Source organism: Anser brachyrhynchus (genome assembly GCF_964034855.1).
Source record: "Anser brachyrhynchus genome assembly, chromosome: 3".
NCBI lineage: Eukaryota > Metazoa > Chordata > Aves > Anseriformes > Anatidae > Anser > Anser brachyrhynchus.
The window spans coordinates 121,752,776-121,766,562 of NC_137696.1; the positions used below are offsets into that span (position 1 = coordinate 121,752,776).

Below are 13,787 nucleotides of genomic sequence, written 5' to 3' on the forward strand. Positions count from 1 at the left end.
GTTACAATCTTATGCTGCACTTCTTAGCTGTTAGAGTGTCTTATTGATCTGACACAGGTATTTCAGTGTGCAGTCATAGTGACACTGAACACAGAGATGTTAAAAAAAAAAAAAAAATAGACCTGTCAGACTCAGAGTTGAGTTGACAGACATATACTTCATCAGCAGGCACATAATGCTCATTCAGCTCAGCCCAATGCCCCTGTCATTTACAATACTGCACCGGGCTGTGCTAACAAATTATCAATGATCTTCAGTTTCGACATGAGTGAAGACACTGCTTGCATATTGAGCCCGTGCTGTGTTTGTTTGAAAACTGATGGAGTATATGAAACCTGTCCCCTCCTGCTCTGTGTCTTACAAAACCACCATCTTTCCAATAGCTACGTGAGAACAGATTCCAACTGGGTTAACTACCTTTAGTTGTGGCACTTACCCTCAAAAGCTCTCTCATTGTCTGAGATGGACGTTTGTGGAACAGAAAACAATTTTGATGGAACTAAAGGCTTTTTAAACAAAGCTTCATTTCAGACCTTCCTCTGATTCTAGTGAAGTCTATAATGAAATTCTCATTGCCTTCAGTAAGTGTGTAATGAGTGCTGAAATTTTTACTTTGTGAGATCTCCAGCATTCATTAATCTTGCTCTGCAATATTTGCATACTCAGACACTCTTGTGTCTGAAGTTTTCTTTCTTCTTGTAATTTGATTTGTTTTTCACCCAAATAATTTAGACAGTTAAACATTTGGTATATTTAGTTATTCTGTTGAAATAAATAGGATTTAAATGCCCCAGTGTGTCACTGATTTCTTAAGAATGTAAACGCATGTCTCACATCAGAGAAAATGCCCACATACTAGTCCTCAGCAGTATCCAACAGGAGATGCTTAAAGAGGAATATAAGAAAGAGAATATAAGAGTGATCCTTCCCACAACACATTCTTGCAGCCTCCAGCCTTTATTGGTGTTGAGGCTTTTTGAACTCAGGATTTCATCTGAAGTATTGTTAATTTACTTCATTCTTCTTTGAACATGCTTACAAGAGCCTATGGCAGTGAGTTCCCCAGTTTAACCATGAAGTGTGAAAGAGATAGTATTTATTTGTTTTAAACTTGCTGACTGGTAATCTCCTTGAGTGTCCATCTTCATTTGTTATAAAAATGAATGATCATTCTCTGTTACTTACTCCATGCTATGAATGTTTGCCACATCCTTCCTCAGTCATTTTTTTCCCTGTTGAGGAGTTCTCACCAGGAAAATGAGCCTTTCTCTTCTTCTGATTACCTTTGAACACCTTTCTTTCTACTATTTCTAGGGATCTAGATTTGAACTGGGAGGAAATTATCTGCATCCATTATTCAAATTATAGGTTTATATGACTATATGCTGTCTTTAAATCCTATAATTTTGAAGGAAATGTCCATGCTACACAGGGAGTGAAACAAGAAAAAAAGGAACCTAATTCTGGAACCTAATAATGGCTGTTTGGTAGGTGTTCCAACTTCTCAACTGTTCTGTCTCCTTGGGTGTCAACTATAATTTCAGAAATAGTTTTGGGGTTATGTGAGTTCAATGCAGGGTATCACACTTATTCTTAATAATGACACAGCTGATATACATAAGTCTGCCACACCCTGACAAATATCCTATTACATAATACAGCAAAATGTGTTCAGTGTATATGGAAAAAGACATGTTGGAGCAAGTCTTCATCCTACATTTGAAGTGACATTTTGTATATAAGAAGTTGGTTGTGAGATTGAGAAAAATTGCTGGGAACAATTCTTTGTATAGTAAAACCCTTCTCACATAGCTGAGACAGCCTTTAGCACAGCAGCATGCAGCATGTACTGCTCCGAGGCTTATTAGAATTCTGGTGAACAAGCTTCTACAATTATGATTTGATTTTAATTAGTTTAGATATTAGCAGAATAGGCCCCAGCAGCCTTTAAATGTCACTGAGTTTCCCAGAAGGCCAAGGGTGTCTCAGCCATCTTTCCTGCTTTGTCCAAAGGGCCTCTGGGAAACCAAGAAAAAGCCAAGAAATATCAAAGACTCAAGTATACTGTGGTCACCCACACTAATCAGCATTGTGTCTGTTAAGTGTCTCTTTGACTTACATTACCGAACCTTTTAAAAGAACCACATCTTAATAATTTCCTGAAATTGCCCACTAAGGGCATGTGTAACATTTAGCACATTATTCTATACACTGCAGTGAGGTTCATCAATCAATCAAAACAGAGTGTAATGTGCACGTTTTATGCTACTTCAGAGGAAAAAAAAATGTTGTTGTTGAGAACTTTTCAAAACACATTGCTACAAGTCTACTGGGATGGTAATTAATTAGAAAGAAGGTGACCGGTGTAATTGTGTAGGGGGAAAATATTATCAGGTAGATGAAGGGATGAAAGACACGGACTCCTGATGGCTCTTGAACAAGGAGACATTTATTGCCCTTTTTCACTACTACATATACTTTCCCTGCAGCCCCACGTGCTGTCCACGCGCCCGAATCTGTCATAAAATTGGTTAGAGACCCTCAGACATAATCACATGCAGAATTACGATTGTAAAGTAGCATGCCAACTAGAATCTACATCAGTCAACAAGCCACTAAGCGCTAGGGATGTTGCTTCACAGAGATGCTGCTTCTCACTCACACAGCACAATCACACAATCATGCACAGAGGCCTCTTGCACTTCTCATTCATACCACAAGAAAATATCACTTAAAATAATTTCTCCGCAGCTTCAGGAGGTCCTTGTCTACTCTGATGGTGAGCGGCTAAGAGTGGAGACCTCTCCAAGGAAAAATGCTCGGGGTGCACCTAGGGGCGTCCATTCCACAGTCGATCCCACAGCCGAGCAGAGCGGCTCCTAGCGCAAGGAATGATGTTATTATAGTTTTGTATAATTACAGCAAAGAGATGCATTGCAATAAGGAGCAAGTGTGGTGTTGACCATCTGTTTCATGATTTGGTTTTTCGCCCGAGCAATTAAACCTTACACATGCTGTTGCTGTTACACTTCCCAGGATATCTAATTCCTGTGGCTCTAGGGGCGCTTGCGGTAAGTAGACAGTCCAGTCTTTGTTATCTGCCGGGTTCCCCACCAGACATGTCATAGACAGGTCGTTTCGTTGGCTCCACCAGATCCACGAACCTCCTCCCATCAGTTCCAACTCCCTCCTTTCTAGCTGTTTGCCACACTATGCCCCCGAGCCACCTCCCTCCTGACCTTTAGTGCACCGCCGTATTAATCAGCTCCAGATTATCACCGAACGGGTCACCCACAGGTAGATTCTGACTGTGGAGCAGCTTTTTTGTTAGCTGAAGCAGTTGATTTGTTCCTGTGAAGCTTGGTGATTGAAGGGTCGTTGAGGAGTCTGGAGTCCTTGACTATTGTTCAAGTCAGTCCTGTAGCTTTCAGAAGAAGAAAGAAATGTAGAGTTAAAAAAGTTAGAGCATAGATCTGTAGAGGGAATTTAGTAAGCAAAGCACCATGACAAATATTATTATTACCAATATAAAATTAAAATTTGTTGCTAGACTTATAAATGGCCCCAGGAGACTGTTAACCTAAGGTTTAACAAAACTAAGTGGACTTAACTCCAAACTTAGCTGTCTGAAAGTGCACTCGAAGTCAAACCTCTTGTTATTATAGTAAATTAAGACTCAGATTGGTTGTCTAAACAAAGGTAAATTGTGCCTTTTGAACTGCATTAGAATATTGAAGACTTCAGCTTGAGCTCCCAGGTACAACTCAGATCTACAAAACCTCCTCCCTCTGGAAGAGAACCTGAAGTTTAGGCAAGACATCATGACAAAATGGTGTTTTGTTGGCATGAAACTAAGAAATAGTTCATGTGTTCAACATACAGTCATGCAGTGGTCTTTGGAGTTGCAAAGCATGCTGTTGTATGTTGTATTATCAGGTAAGGACAGAAGCCAAACCTGAAGCATTTTGGTCCACGTGTCCCATAAGGAATGGGATGTGTGTGCTGTCCCCAAGTCAGCCTTAGGCTCTGTCTAGAAGTTTTATTCTTGCTACAGATCACAACTATGCCAGAGAACATGCCAGCAATAAAACAGGATGGATGAGAAGCAGCTATGTAGAATCACTCTCAGTCCCTGTTTTGTTTAGCAACAGCAGTGACTAAGGAAAAGGGGCTATACTTAGTCCATCCCAATTCTTCTGGTGATGTAGTGGGTAGCACAGGAGGTTGGAGTCATATGGGCAGTGCAGTCTAGCTCTTTGTTTCTTATTCATTTTCTTCTGCTCCATCATGAGTCCTTCACAGACTACAGCCCCTCAGGGGTGTTTCCTGCCCCAGGATGCAAAGAAACAAGAGATCTGTGTGCTGTTATTTTCACCCTGAAGCAGTTTCCGGACTTTTACTCACCTCATATTGTAAGCCTGGTTCTAATAAGAATCTGTGGCTTATGCAGTTCATCTGAGGGTGTGTGTATGTGCATGCTTTCACGTTTATCGGTTTGTCCCTAATGACTTTCTAACATATTTGTCATGGTCAACATAATTTGAGAGATTGACAACTCTTTCAATGACATCAAATTACCAGAAATGTCATTTGCAAAAAATCCCTTTTTTTTTTTTTTTTTTGATTCCATTTAGGGATGGCTGCAGTTCAAACTTATTGTGTATATTAGAGTCTGCAGGGAAGAGGAACTACATAGCCCACTAGTGGGAAAATTGTGGTGCTTGCACTATTGGACCTCAGAAAGTCCCAACTTGTCACTTCAAGCCATAAGAAACCAAGCTTCATTATATCTATTGTTCTTGAAAGTAGAAGTAGTTGGCAAATATCTTCTCTGTTAAAGGGAGTTTATCCAGGGTCATATCCTGAAGTAGAGCCTTTCTGAAGTAACTAGGAAAAGTGTTTGTTTTTTGTTTGTTTGTTTGTCTTCCTTCTGACCCCTTTTTCTTTTGCAATTTAAATGAAAGGTTGTTTTTATTTTGTATAAAGATTTCTCAGTTTTAACTGCCATTCTACCCTCTGATTGATGGATGAGTTATCCATTGTCTATATGCTTACCTCATCATTGTAGCTTTTGAATGATCTTATAACATTAGCCTTACAGCAGGGTAGTGACTCAGATTTTGAAGGACTCTCTTCCGATTTGCAAGTAGAAAATTCTGCAGGAAGAGCATTATATGACACCATGTAAGAACTGTAGGTCTTCATACCAAATCCTCTGTCCTATTTCCTAGTACTTGCTCAGGGCTCCTTCTTTGTTTACATATATAGGCTGGATTCTGGCTTGAGGCATTGCACAACTGATCAAGGCATGTGCAAAAGTTGTGGATCCTTTTGATTAGCTCAGGTAGGTGTTGCGTGAGAGTTGCCTCTGACTTCCAGTCCTCCCTTTACTTTGTTCTCTTTTTTGTGTGTGAACTTGGTGTGTATTCATGAAACAATGTTGTCTGGACCTGCAGTTTTGGGATAATACTGCCGTCCACCCAGAATCCATTCATTTGTGTTATGAAACAACTTGGAAATATGAAGATACAGTTTTGCACAAGTGCCTTCTCTAATTCCTCACCTACTTTATACTGGAGGAGAAGTCAGCCCAAGGGATGAACAGAAAAAGTACCAGTTGTGAAGGTTGCTTGGAACTGCCTTTTCCTAGAGTTCAGCTCAATCCACAGCCCTACATCACAGAACACAATTTAGTAGGACAGATGCCACCAAACTTATGTAATTTTCTCTGCACCAACTTCTAGTCAAGAATATTTGCAACTGAATAATTTGTAATAAGTTTGTAATAAGAGCAAGAAATGTCTTCAGTGCAAGTCTTTCTTCTCTTGTTCTTTTCAGTCACTCAGCTTTTGTCTAAGAGATTATATTTGATAGAGAGAGGAAAAGCAACTGAGATATGTTACATTAAAGGGCCTATCATTGACAGTGTTTTATATTTAATTACAGCTTTGATTCCTGTTTGAGAATAGCTATAAGGCATCTTATTGTTTACAGTCACCTCTGTCTCATTGACAGCAGGAAAACTTTCACTTTTTTTTTTTCCTTCTACCGGCATTTTTTGTTTCTGTGAAATGAATGGTGGATCAAATCTGTCAATTCTGAAACTTTTATGTACAGCAGATTTTTATTTTTTTAAAAGGATATTTCAACCACAATTTACTTTCCGAAGAAATTATGACTTATTAAGCATATGAGATTTACCTTTTATATTCTTCTGCACTGAAGCTAAAAAATACAGTTCCCACTCATCCAGCCTACTTAACAACTGGAAATCTTTTCCCCTATATGACAGACACCTTATTTATTAAAAAAAAAAAAAAAAAAAAATCAATTATGCATAGCTGTTTTACCTATGTCAACTATTTTGTTGCACAGGAAGATCTATAGAAGTGTGGATAGATCAATCAAAAGTGTGAAAATTGGGAAAATAAGCTAATCTGTTAGAAAAAGTTAAAACCTATAAACTCATTACTAAATTGTGGTAGATATAAAAATTATAAAAAAAAAAAAAAAAGATTAAGGGCTAACATGCTTGTGAGAAAGATATACAGTTAAGAAGACAGAGATGCAGTCACAGAAACATAATCACAGATTAGAAAGCATCTGAAAATGCCCCTGTGAATATTTTCTATGTAAAATGAGTCATCTCTTTTAATTTTAAGAAAAGAATATAGTCAACTAGAAGCACACATAGCTGTAATTGTAAACACATAATTAGAAACTGTAATGATGAGTTAAATGCTAAGAAACCACATCTGCTCCCCAAGTTGTTTGCTGCTAGAATTCTCCCCTTCTGTATGTTCCCAAACAAAGACTGACCAGGGCTTGTTCTCTGTCCTGAAGACCAGCTGGGAGGAGACAGCTTGCATCCATATGCTTATATACTCTTTCCCCTGAAAGTAGAGTGGCTGCATCCCACCTGTCACTTGGAAATGGTTCCTATATTGTGTTAACCCCTATATTGTATATGTAATAGCTAACAAGGCCCAAACCCATGGCTGGAAGCATTTAGACAAATCGGGTTGATCACAGGATGATACTCAAGCCTCTTTCTTTGTCTTTCCTGGTGGGAGGACAGTAGATAAATAGGCCTTGAGAAAGAACTGGGTGGAAGGATCAGTTCAGAAAGAGCTGCTTATATTTCTAGTATAGAGAACTGGGGAAGTCACTGTAGAAACACGAATCTCAGCTAAGCAATATACAGAAAAGTCATGACAGGGATACAGGATACTAGATGTATCCAGACGTAACCAGATACTAGATACCTGAAATACATTCTAATCCACAGATACCTTCTTCATTACACTGTTATTTTTCAAAATTTTAGAAATGGCATATGTATTTCTTTTCTTCCTCCTTTCTCTAGCAAACTCATTGTAATATATGTCATATACATGCCAACATCATGGCAGAAGAATTAGAGATGTACTGTGGCATCAACACTTACTCTAGACTGTACAACTCAGTGCAGAGGATATGTCCTTTCATATAGTCTGCCACATCACATTGTTGATAAAAGTTTCCTGAAGCCTGTTCCCTTTTCCTATCCCCCAAAACAATGAATTGAAAAATGCCATTCTTCTGTCCTTATATTCCTGTTCCTATGCTGCCTTCCTTGTATTCTCAGACCCATCTCTCAGTGTGTTTTAATATGAACGGGTATATTAAGAGTCAAATAATGTATTTAGATAAGTTATAAAGATTTCTGCTTATCCCAAGGAGCAGGCATGGGGAACTCACAGTGATTTTGTTTATTTTCTTGTGCAGCAGGAGGAGTTTGAGTGACTTACACCTTTACCAGAACTCAATCATGATGTGGTTTTGTGTTTTCTTAAGGGACCTTTAGCTACCCCTTCTTTTTGGATGTCTATTAAGAGTGTTCTTACTGGGTCTCTCTTTGTGGAAATTGCATCTGTGGGTTACTTTGCACTACTTTGCAGCTACAAGAGCAGCAATCCCAGTTACCCACAAATAAAAGGAAAACCAAGAAATGTTAAACTGCTGTTCACTGTGCCTCAGCTAGACCTTTCCTTGCAAAGGGGCAATGGGAATAGTTATTTTTCCAGTGTTGCACTGTCAGAAGGAACAGTCAGGCAGAATGTAATGCTATGCTGCTTATAAAAACCTTTATTCACAGATGATGTTTTTTTTATTCTTTGCTTTTATTCTCTTCTCTTTTTTTTTCTCTTTCTTTCTCTCTCTCTCTTTTTTTTTTTTTTTTTTTAATTGTATATGAGAAGGTTTTATATCCTGTTATGGTGCAGTAAAGCCCCATGCAGAATTACAGCCATAACCATGTAAGGAGTGAAAGTACCCAGATAGCCTGTGCTAAGTAAGGCAGGATAAATCCAGCAGGGTTCAGTTAACAAAAGACTTGGCAGACTAGGTTCAACAGAGCTTGGTTCACAGGGGTTGGAAAGTGAACAAACACCTGCTACTTTCTTTGTAAACTCAGAAAAGTTAAAAAAGGAAAAAGGAACAAAAACTGAAAAGAAAAATAACACCTCCTCACTAAAAGCCCTCTTCTTCACATCTCACCTTCCCTTCTATAGACCAGTGTTTGTGTTTTGTTTCCTGAAAACTTCCTTAAAGCAGTCCTCCTTTGCATAACCCATGCTTACTTTTTTTTTTTTTTTTTTTTTTTTGCCTTTGTGACTGAATGGGATGAAGGTCACATCATGCAGTATCTATAACGACAGTGAAGTGCATAGAAGGCAGTTTTCTTTCTACTCAGATATGTAGACAACTTCACTTTGTCTTTATTGGTCTTTTGTGTCATGGTAGTACCAATAAAAACATGACTTCTAACTCTTTTTCTGGTAGTTTTAAACTCAGAGACTAGAGGACTTTCCAGTGGTGTATGAACAATGCCAGCAAACTTGATAATAAAAAACATTAAACTGGTGATGCTGTGGGGAACGAAGAAGGTTCTGTCTGTTGGTCTCTTCATGAAGAAGAGATCTTGGGAAGGAACAGGATTGATAAGGCTCTGTTCATGTGTCACGCCATCATTTTGGTATTTTTTGGACATTTTTCTTAAACTATATTGCATTTCTAGTATGGAGGGTAAGAAATGTTTTTGTTTTAAAATCTGACAAAGGGCATCAAAGTGTTTCTGAACATGTTTTAAGTGTGAATTTATCATTACTAAAACTCACCCTTTAATGGTTTGACAGTGAAGGTGGCCACTCAAGAAAGAAGGATTTCTTGAATTGCAGGGAAAAGTAACCTTCTTCTGACAGAAGCTGAGTTGAGCCTTTCTAATATATACATACATATTTATGTGTGAGACATACCTGAACAGTGTAGCAAGAGAAAGAAAGTGAAAGGGTGCTCTGCTGTAACTGAAGAATTGGGACATGAGCCTATGGGCTTTGGCACACCCTTTTTCCTCTGCTGGATCATACCAAAACTGCTAAGCTCTCTGTCACAACTTTCATATTACTCAGTCAGATCTATAAGAGAAGTATCATTTTCTATTAAACTTTTAACCCATTTTGAGAATTTTGATGTGTTTTTCCATTTATTCCAGTTTTAAAATAAATAAATAAAACAACAGCAACCCCTCTTCCATTATTAGAATCACTAAGTGTGTGAGAACAAATAAATAAATGTAAAGAAGCAGGATTTCAAAAGAAAACAACCTGCTTTTCCCTAGGAACACAAAACCAAAGAATTCTCCATCTAGACTTACTGTTTTCTTCTGCTCTTTGAGGAAGTTCACTGTGGGCTTGGGAACATACATTCCCAGAGTTTCAAATACTCTCACTGATAAGGGTCTCCAAGCTCACAGATCTACTTACAGTGCTGGCACTAAAGCTCTGGAAGATTAACCCAATTCTGAAGTTGAAGACTGCCTATTACAAATCCCTCTCAAAGAATATAGGAGACATTTGAGACAAATTTTTTTGTTAGTGAGAAGAGCAGAGAAACTTAAATGAACAAAGCCAAACAGTAATTCCACCTTTAATTCAACTACTACTTATGAATCTCCTCTGATTAAAGATAATTCCAGCATTTTAAAGATCAAAGTCTTGCTGGTTGCTTGATTGGTTTTTAAATTCTGGTTTTATATTGTACTAAACTATACACCATGGGAAAAAAAAAAATCAGCATGTGCCACATTGAGGCATACTATCTCATTTAAAAATATGAAATGAGAATTGCTTTTAGATTTATTCTGTTAGAAAGATCTATCTCATGACATCAATAACAGAAGATACAGTTCTCAATCAAGGACTTGCCATGATAAAAATTTTCCAGGGAAGCATACAGTTAAGGATATTTTGGGGTGCTTTCTATGAGACACTTTAAAGATGTGCTGCCAAGATGGGGTGCTTACAATGCCCTGAAATGAGGACCTGTTGAGATGTCACAACTTGAGACATCTGAATTTCCGGTTACATTTGAAAATCTCATCTGTGTTTGTAGCATCTTGTCATTCTTATATGTGTACTGTTTTGAGGGATTTTTTTTTTTGTATGTGTGAAGAGAAACTAATTCCAGAACTTTGCTATATCATTTTCATTACCCTGCTGCACAATGTGAATATTTTCAAGCTTTTCCTTTTTTCTTTATAGCAAAAGTTTTAGGAAGTTTATATAAATTAATAAAATCCTAGGCTCTATGAAGCCAATCTTGCTTTGAACACTCTTTTATTGATCTTTCAGGTAAATCTACTGTGAATGTTATGAGCCAAACCCAGATCACTAACTTCAAACAGAATTGGCAGTACCTGTAGAGAGTTTTCCCTGGCAGACAAGCTTTCACTAAAGCCAGGAGAGCAGAGGTGAGGATAAAATACTTGCTTAATTAACATTTCAGATGTATTGCAGTTTGAGTGATTTAAGGTAGCTTAAACTATCCCTGTTGTATTGTGGAGGATGTCATTTTTATAGGATATAGATCTCAGTCATACACTACTGATTAGGCAGGTTAAAATGAAGAGAACAATTTAATTTACTTATGCTTCTGGTTTTGTTTCCCTCATTAGAAGACTACATCTTCTTTTCACCAGTTTCCTGAAGTGAGGATTGTTGGGAAAGTCATAGAACGCTTTTATTATTTGCTAAGACTATTTTTCATTATTCTGAGAGAGAGGGAAAGAAAGATTCACATCTGTCTGCCATTTTGTATAGTGCTTTTCCCTAAAGACTTCATCCAAGACCCACCAGACAACTGAAAGTATCAAGTCTTCCCTTCCCTTCCCTTCCCTTCCCTTCCCTTCCCTTCCCTTCCCTTCCCTTCCCTTCCCTTCCCTTCCCTTCCCGTCTTTTTTTTTTTTTTTTTTCCCCATGGGCAAGGCAACACATTCAGAAACACTGTCCCACGGTGAGGCTGATACATCTTGAATAAGAATGGTGAAAACTGATTTTTAGAAGTCCAACTTAAGATATCTACAAGTGCCTTCTCACACATACAGACTATTAAGGAAAGGAAGCAGAATACTAATCTGAAAAGTAAATCAATCTTGCTATATATTTTGTGAACTTTTATTAGTGACAGAGTCCAAAGAATCTCATCAACCTCTCTAATATATATTACAGTAATTGCATCCAAAGAGACTTCACGTAGTTTTTCTCAGTTCTGGACTCAAATCTCCAGGAAATTGAAGGTTTAGTTAGAAAGTGGACAGCTGACAGAGATTTGTGCGGTATCACAATATTGCTAGGATTCATGGAGGTTCACCTGAATGCTCAGCAAATTTTCCAAATCCAATTAACCAAAGGGGCTGTTTCCTATATAATAAAAATGATGAGTGTGATAACAACTATTTCACAGCTTGAACTATCGCTTAAACTAAGGATGAGTGAGCCGGCTTGGCTATAAAGAAAAATAAATGGCTATGCTTGCCATTTACACTATACTCACTTCATCCTGTGCTGGAAGCATAGCTGAGCAATTTATATTATCGCGCAACAATGGCAGTGCAGCAATTGGTACCTGAAAATAATTTATGTTCACAGTGATAGAATGCAGTGAGAGTTATACGTGGTGTAAATGAGAATTAGGATGGTCTGAAATAAATACAGATTGGAATAGGTGTAAGAATTTTTTTAATGATCAGAGTTGCATCTTGTTATACAAAGTCTGAATTGTTTCTCAGTTCATATGTCTGTGTATATTCACACATAAATGTTCTTGTCATTATACAGTACCAACAATGAACATTCAAGAATGTATTTCCGTTATGGACTAGGAGAAGACACAGTTCACATTATTATAGCCTGAATAGTTAAAAAAGGAGGGGAGGGAAGGAATAGGGAAACTAATGGCGGCCATGTTGTTATCAAGTTCAAATTTAAGATGAATAAGATAAACTAGAAAGGACTGGATAAACATAAAGACAAAAACAAAGCTAGAGAAGGCTAGAAGATGTGATAAACACCCAGCACTGAAGAGAGACGTGAAGTAAAGGGGTTATTGTCTCCTACCTGCATATGACACTAGAAAAGATAGGACCTATCTCTACAGAGGCAGAAACAGATATAAAAACGAAGTAAAACTCTTTTAAAATTATTTTTTTGTTAGAAGTAACAGGCTTCTAAAGCACCTGCATTATTTCCTTCCCCTTTCATTAAAGGAAGATAGGTAATGTTGTCTATGGAAAAACTGTCATGTTTCTCTGACACATCAGAGCAGGAGGTGGAAGGTAAGACGGGGAAAAAAAATTCCTTGTGTATCTCAGGAAATCCTTGAAAGGAAGGAGGGGGAGATTTACAAGAAAAATTGCCTCTTTAATTCAGGGCAACAATCAACAAGGAAACCTAAAACAACGGCTCCCATACTATGACAGAAACCTTGATAACTAAAACACAGATTTTATATCCATTCTGAGAGAGACAAGAAATGACAGAGAATGCCTGGTTTTGTAAAGTATGACACTTCTGATTCTGAATGTTGGTAATTACAACAAAGATGCTCAGAAATAGAATGATGTTCTTGCAATAAACTCAATCACAAACTGTCAGCTCAGTGGACCAGTAATAGTTTCCTATTGTGTTTTAGTTTCCTGTTGTGTTTGTAGATGTGTTTTAACATTGGGAATAGCTATGTGTGTATGGATAAGAGTGAAGATGCAGTATTTTTAGTGATATTTCACATGCAGATTTTCCTTGGTGAACATCCCTAAAAGCCACTGAACATGGGTAATATCATTGGCTTCACCTGTTCATTAAAGCATATGAATTTTCTTTGGGGGACACGGCACAGTCGAGATTAAATCTGTAAAATTTCAGATGAAAGATGAATTAGTTTATCAAATTGAGATCTCATAAAGCTATCAGTCCTTATTTGACTTATGTGATATGCTGATTTAGAGAAAGCTGTAATCACATTTGCAATGGAAATATGACTGGTAACATTGTGATTTGAGGATGACACTGGTGTTAACTTGATCAAGAAAGTATCAGTCACAAAAAATGAAACATCAGGGTTATAAAATGTTTAAAAAAAAAAGATAATCTGGAGATAGAGAAACCAAAAAAAGCCAAGGAAAGGGAAAAGTTCAATTTATCAAATAAGCAAGTTTTATAAGGTATTATAAGCCACAAGCTGCTGTAAATATCCCTTTTCCTATAAAATTCACAGACCGAAAGACCTCAGGTTTAAAATATTTCACTTGCAGAAATTGCTAGCAGGATCAGGGCCCAATCTTGTAACTTGTAGAAGAATATTTAGTTCTATGGAGACACTGCAAATGTGTCAAAAGAAAAAATCTCTTGATGCCACTTTTAACAGTAAATGGCATTATTATACTTCAAGATAGACACCAGGCCCCGAGTCAA

The 13,787-nt window shown here is 37.6% G+C and overlaps 1 long non-coding RNA gene across 1 annotated transcript in view; it reads right to left on the reverse strand.

The window, feature by feature from the left end:
* Nucleotides 1–2,367: 2,367 nt before the first annotated feature.
* The window catches only part of LOC308191424, a 169,713-nt gene continuing 158,293 nt past the window's right edge, over nt 2,368–13,787 (reverse strand). The window contains exons 2-3 of the long non-coding RNA XR_013947975.1: nt 3,296–3,424; nt 2,368–2,879 (exon numbers count right to left, since the gene is read on the reverse strand). This is a non-coding gene — a long non-coding RNA (uncharacterized lncRNA). The remainder of the gene's footprint in view (nt 2,880–3,295; nt 3,425–13,787) is intronic.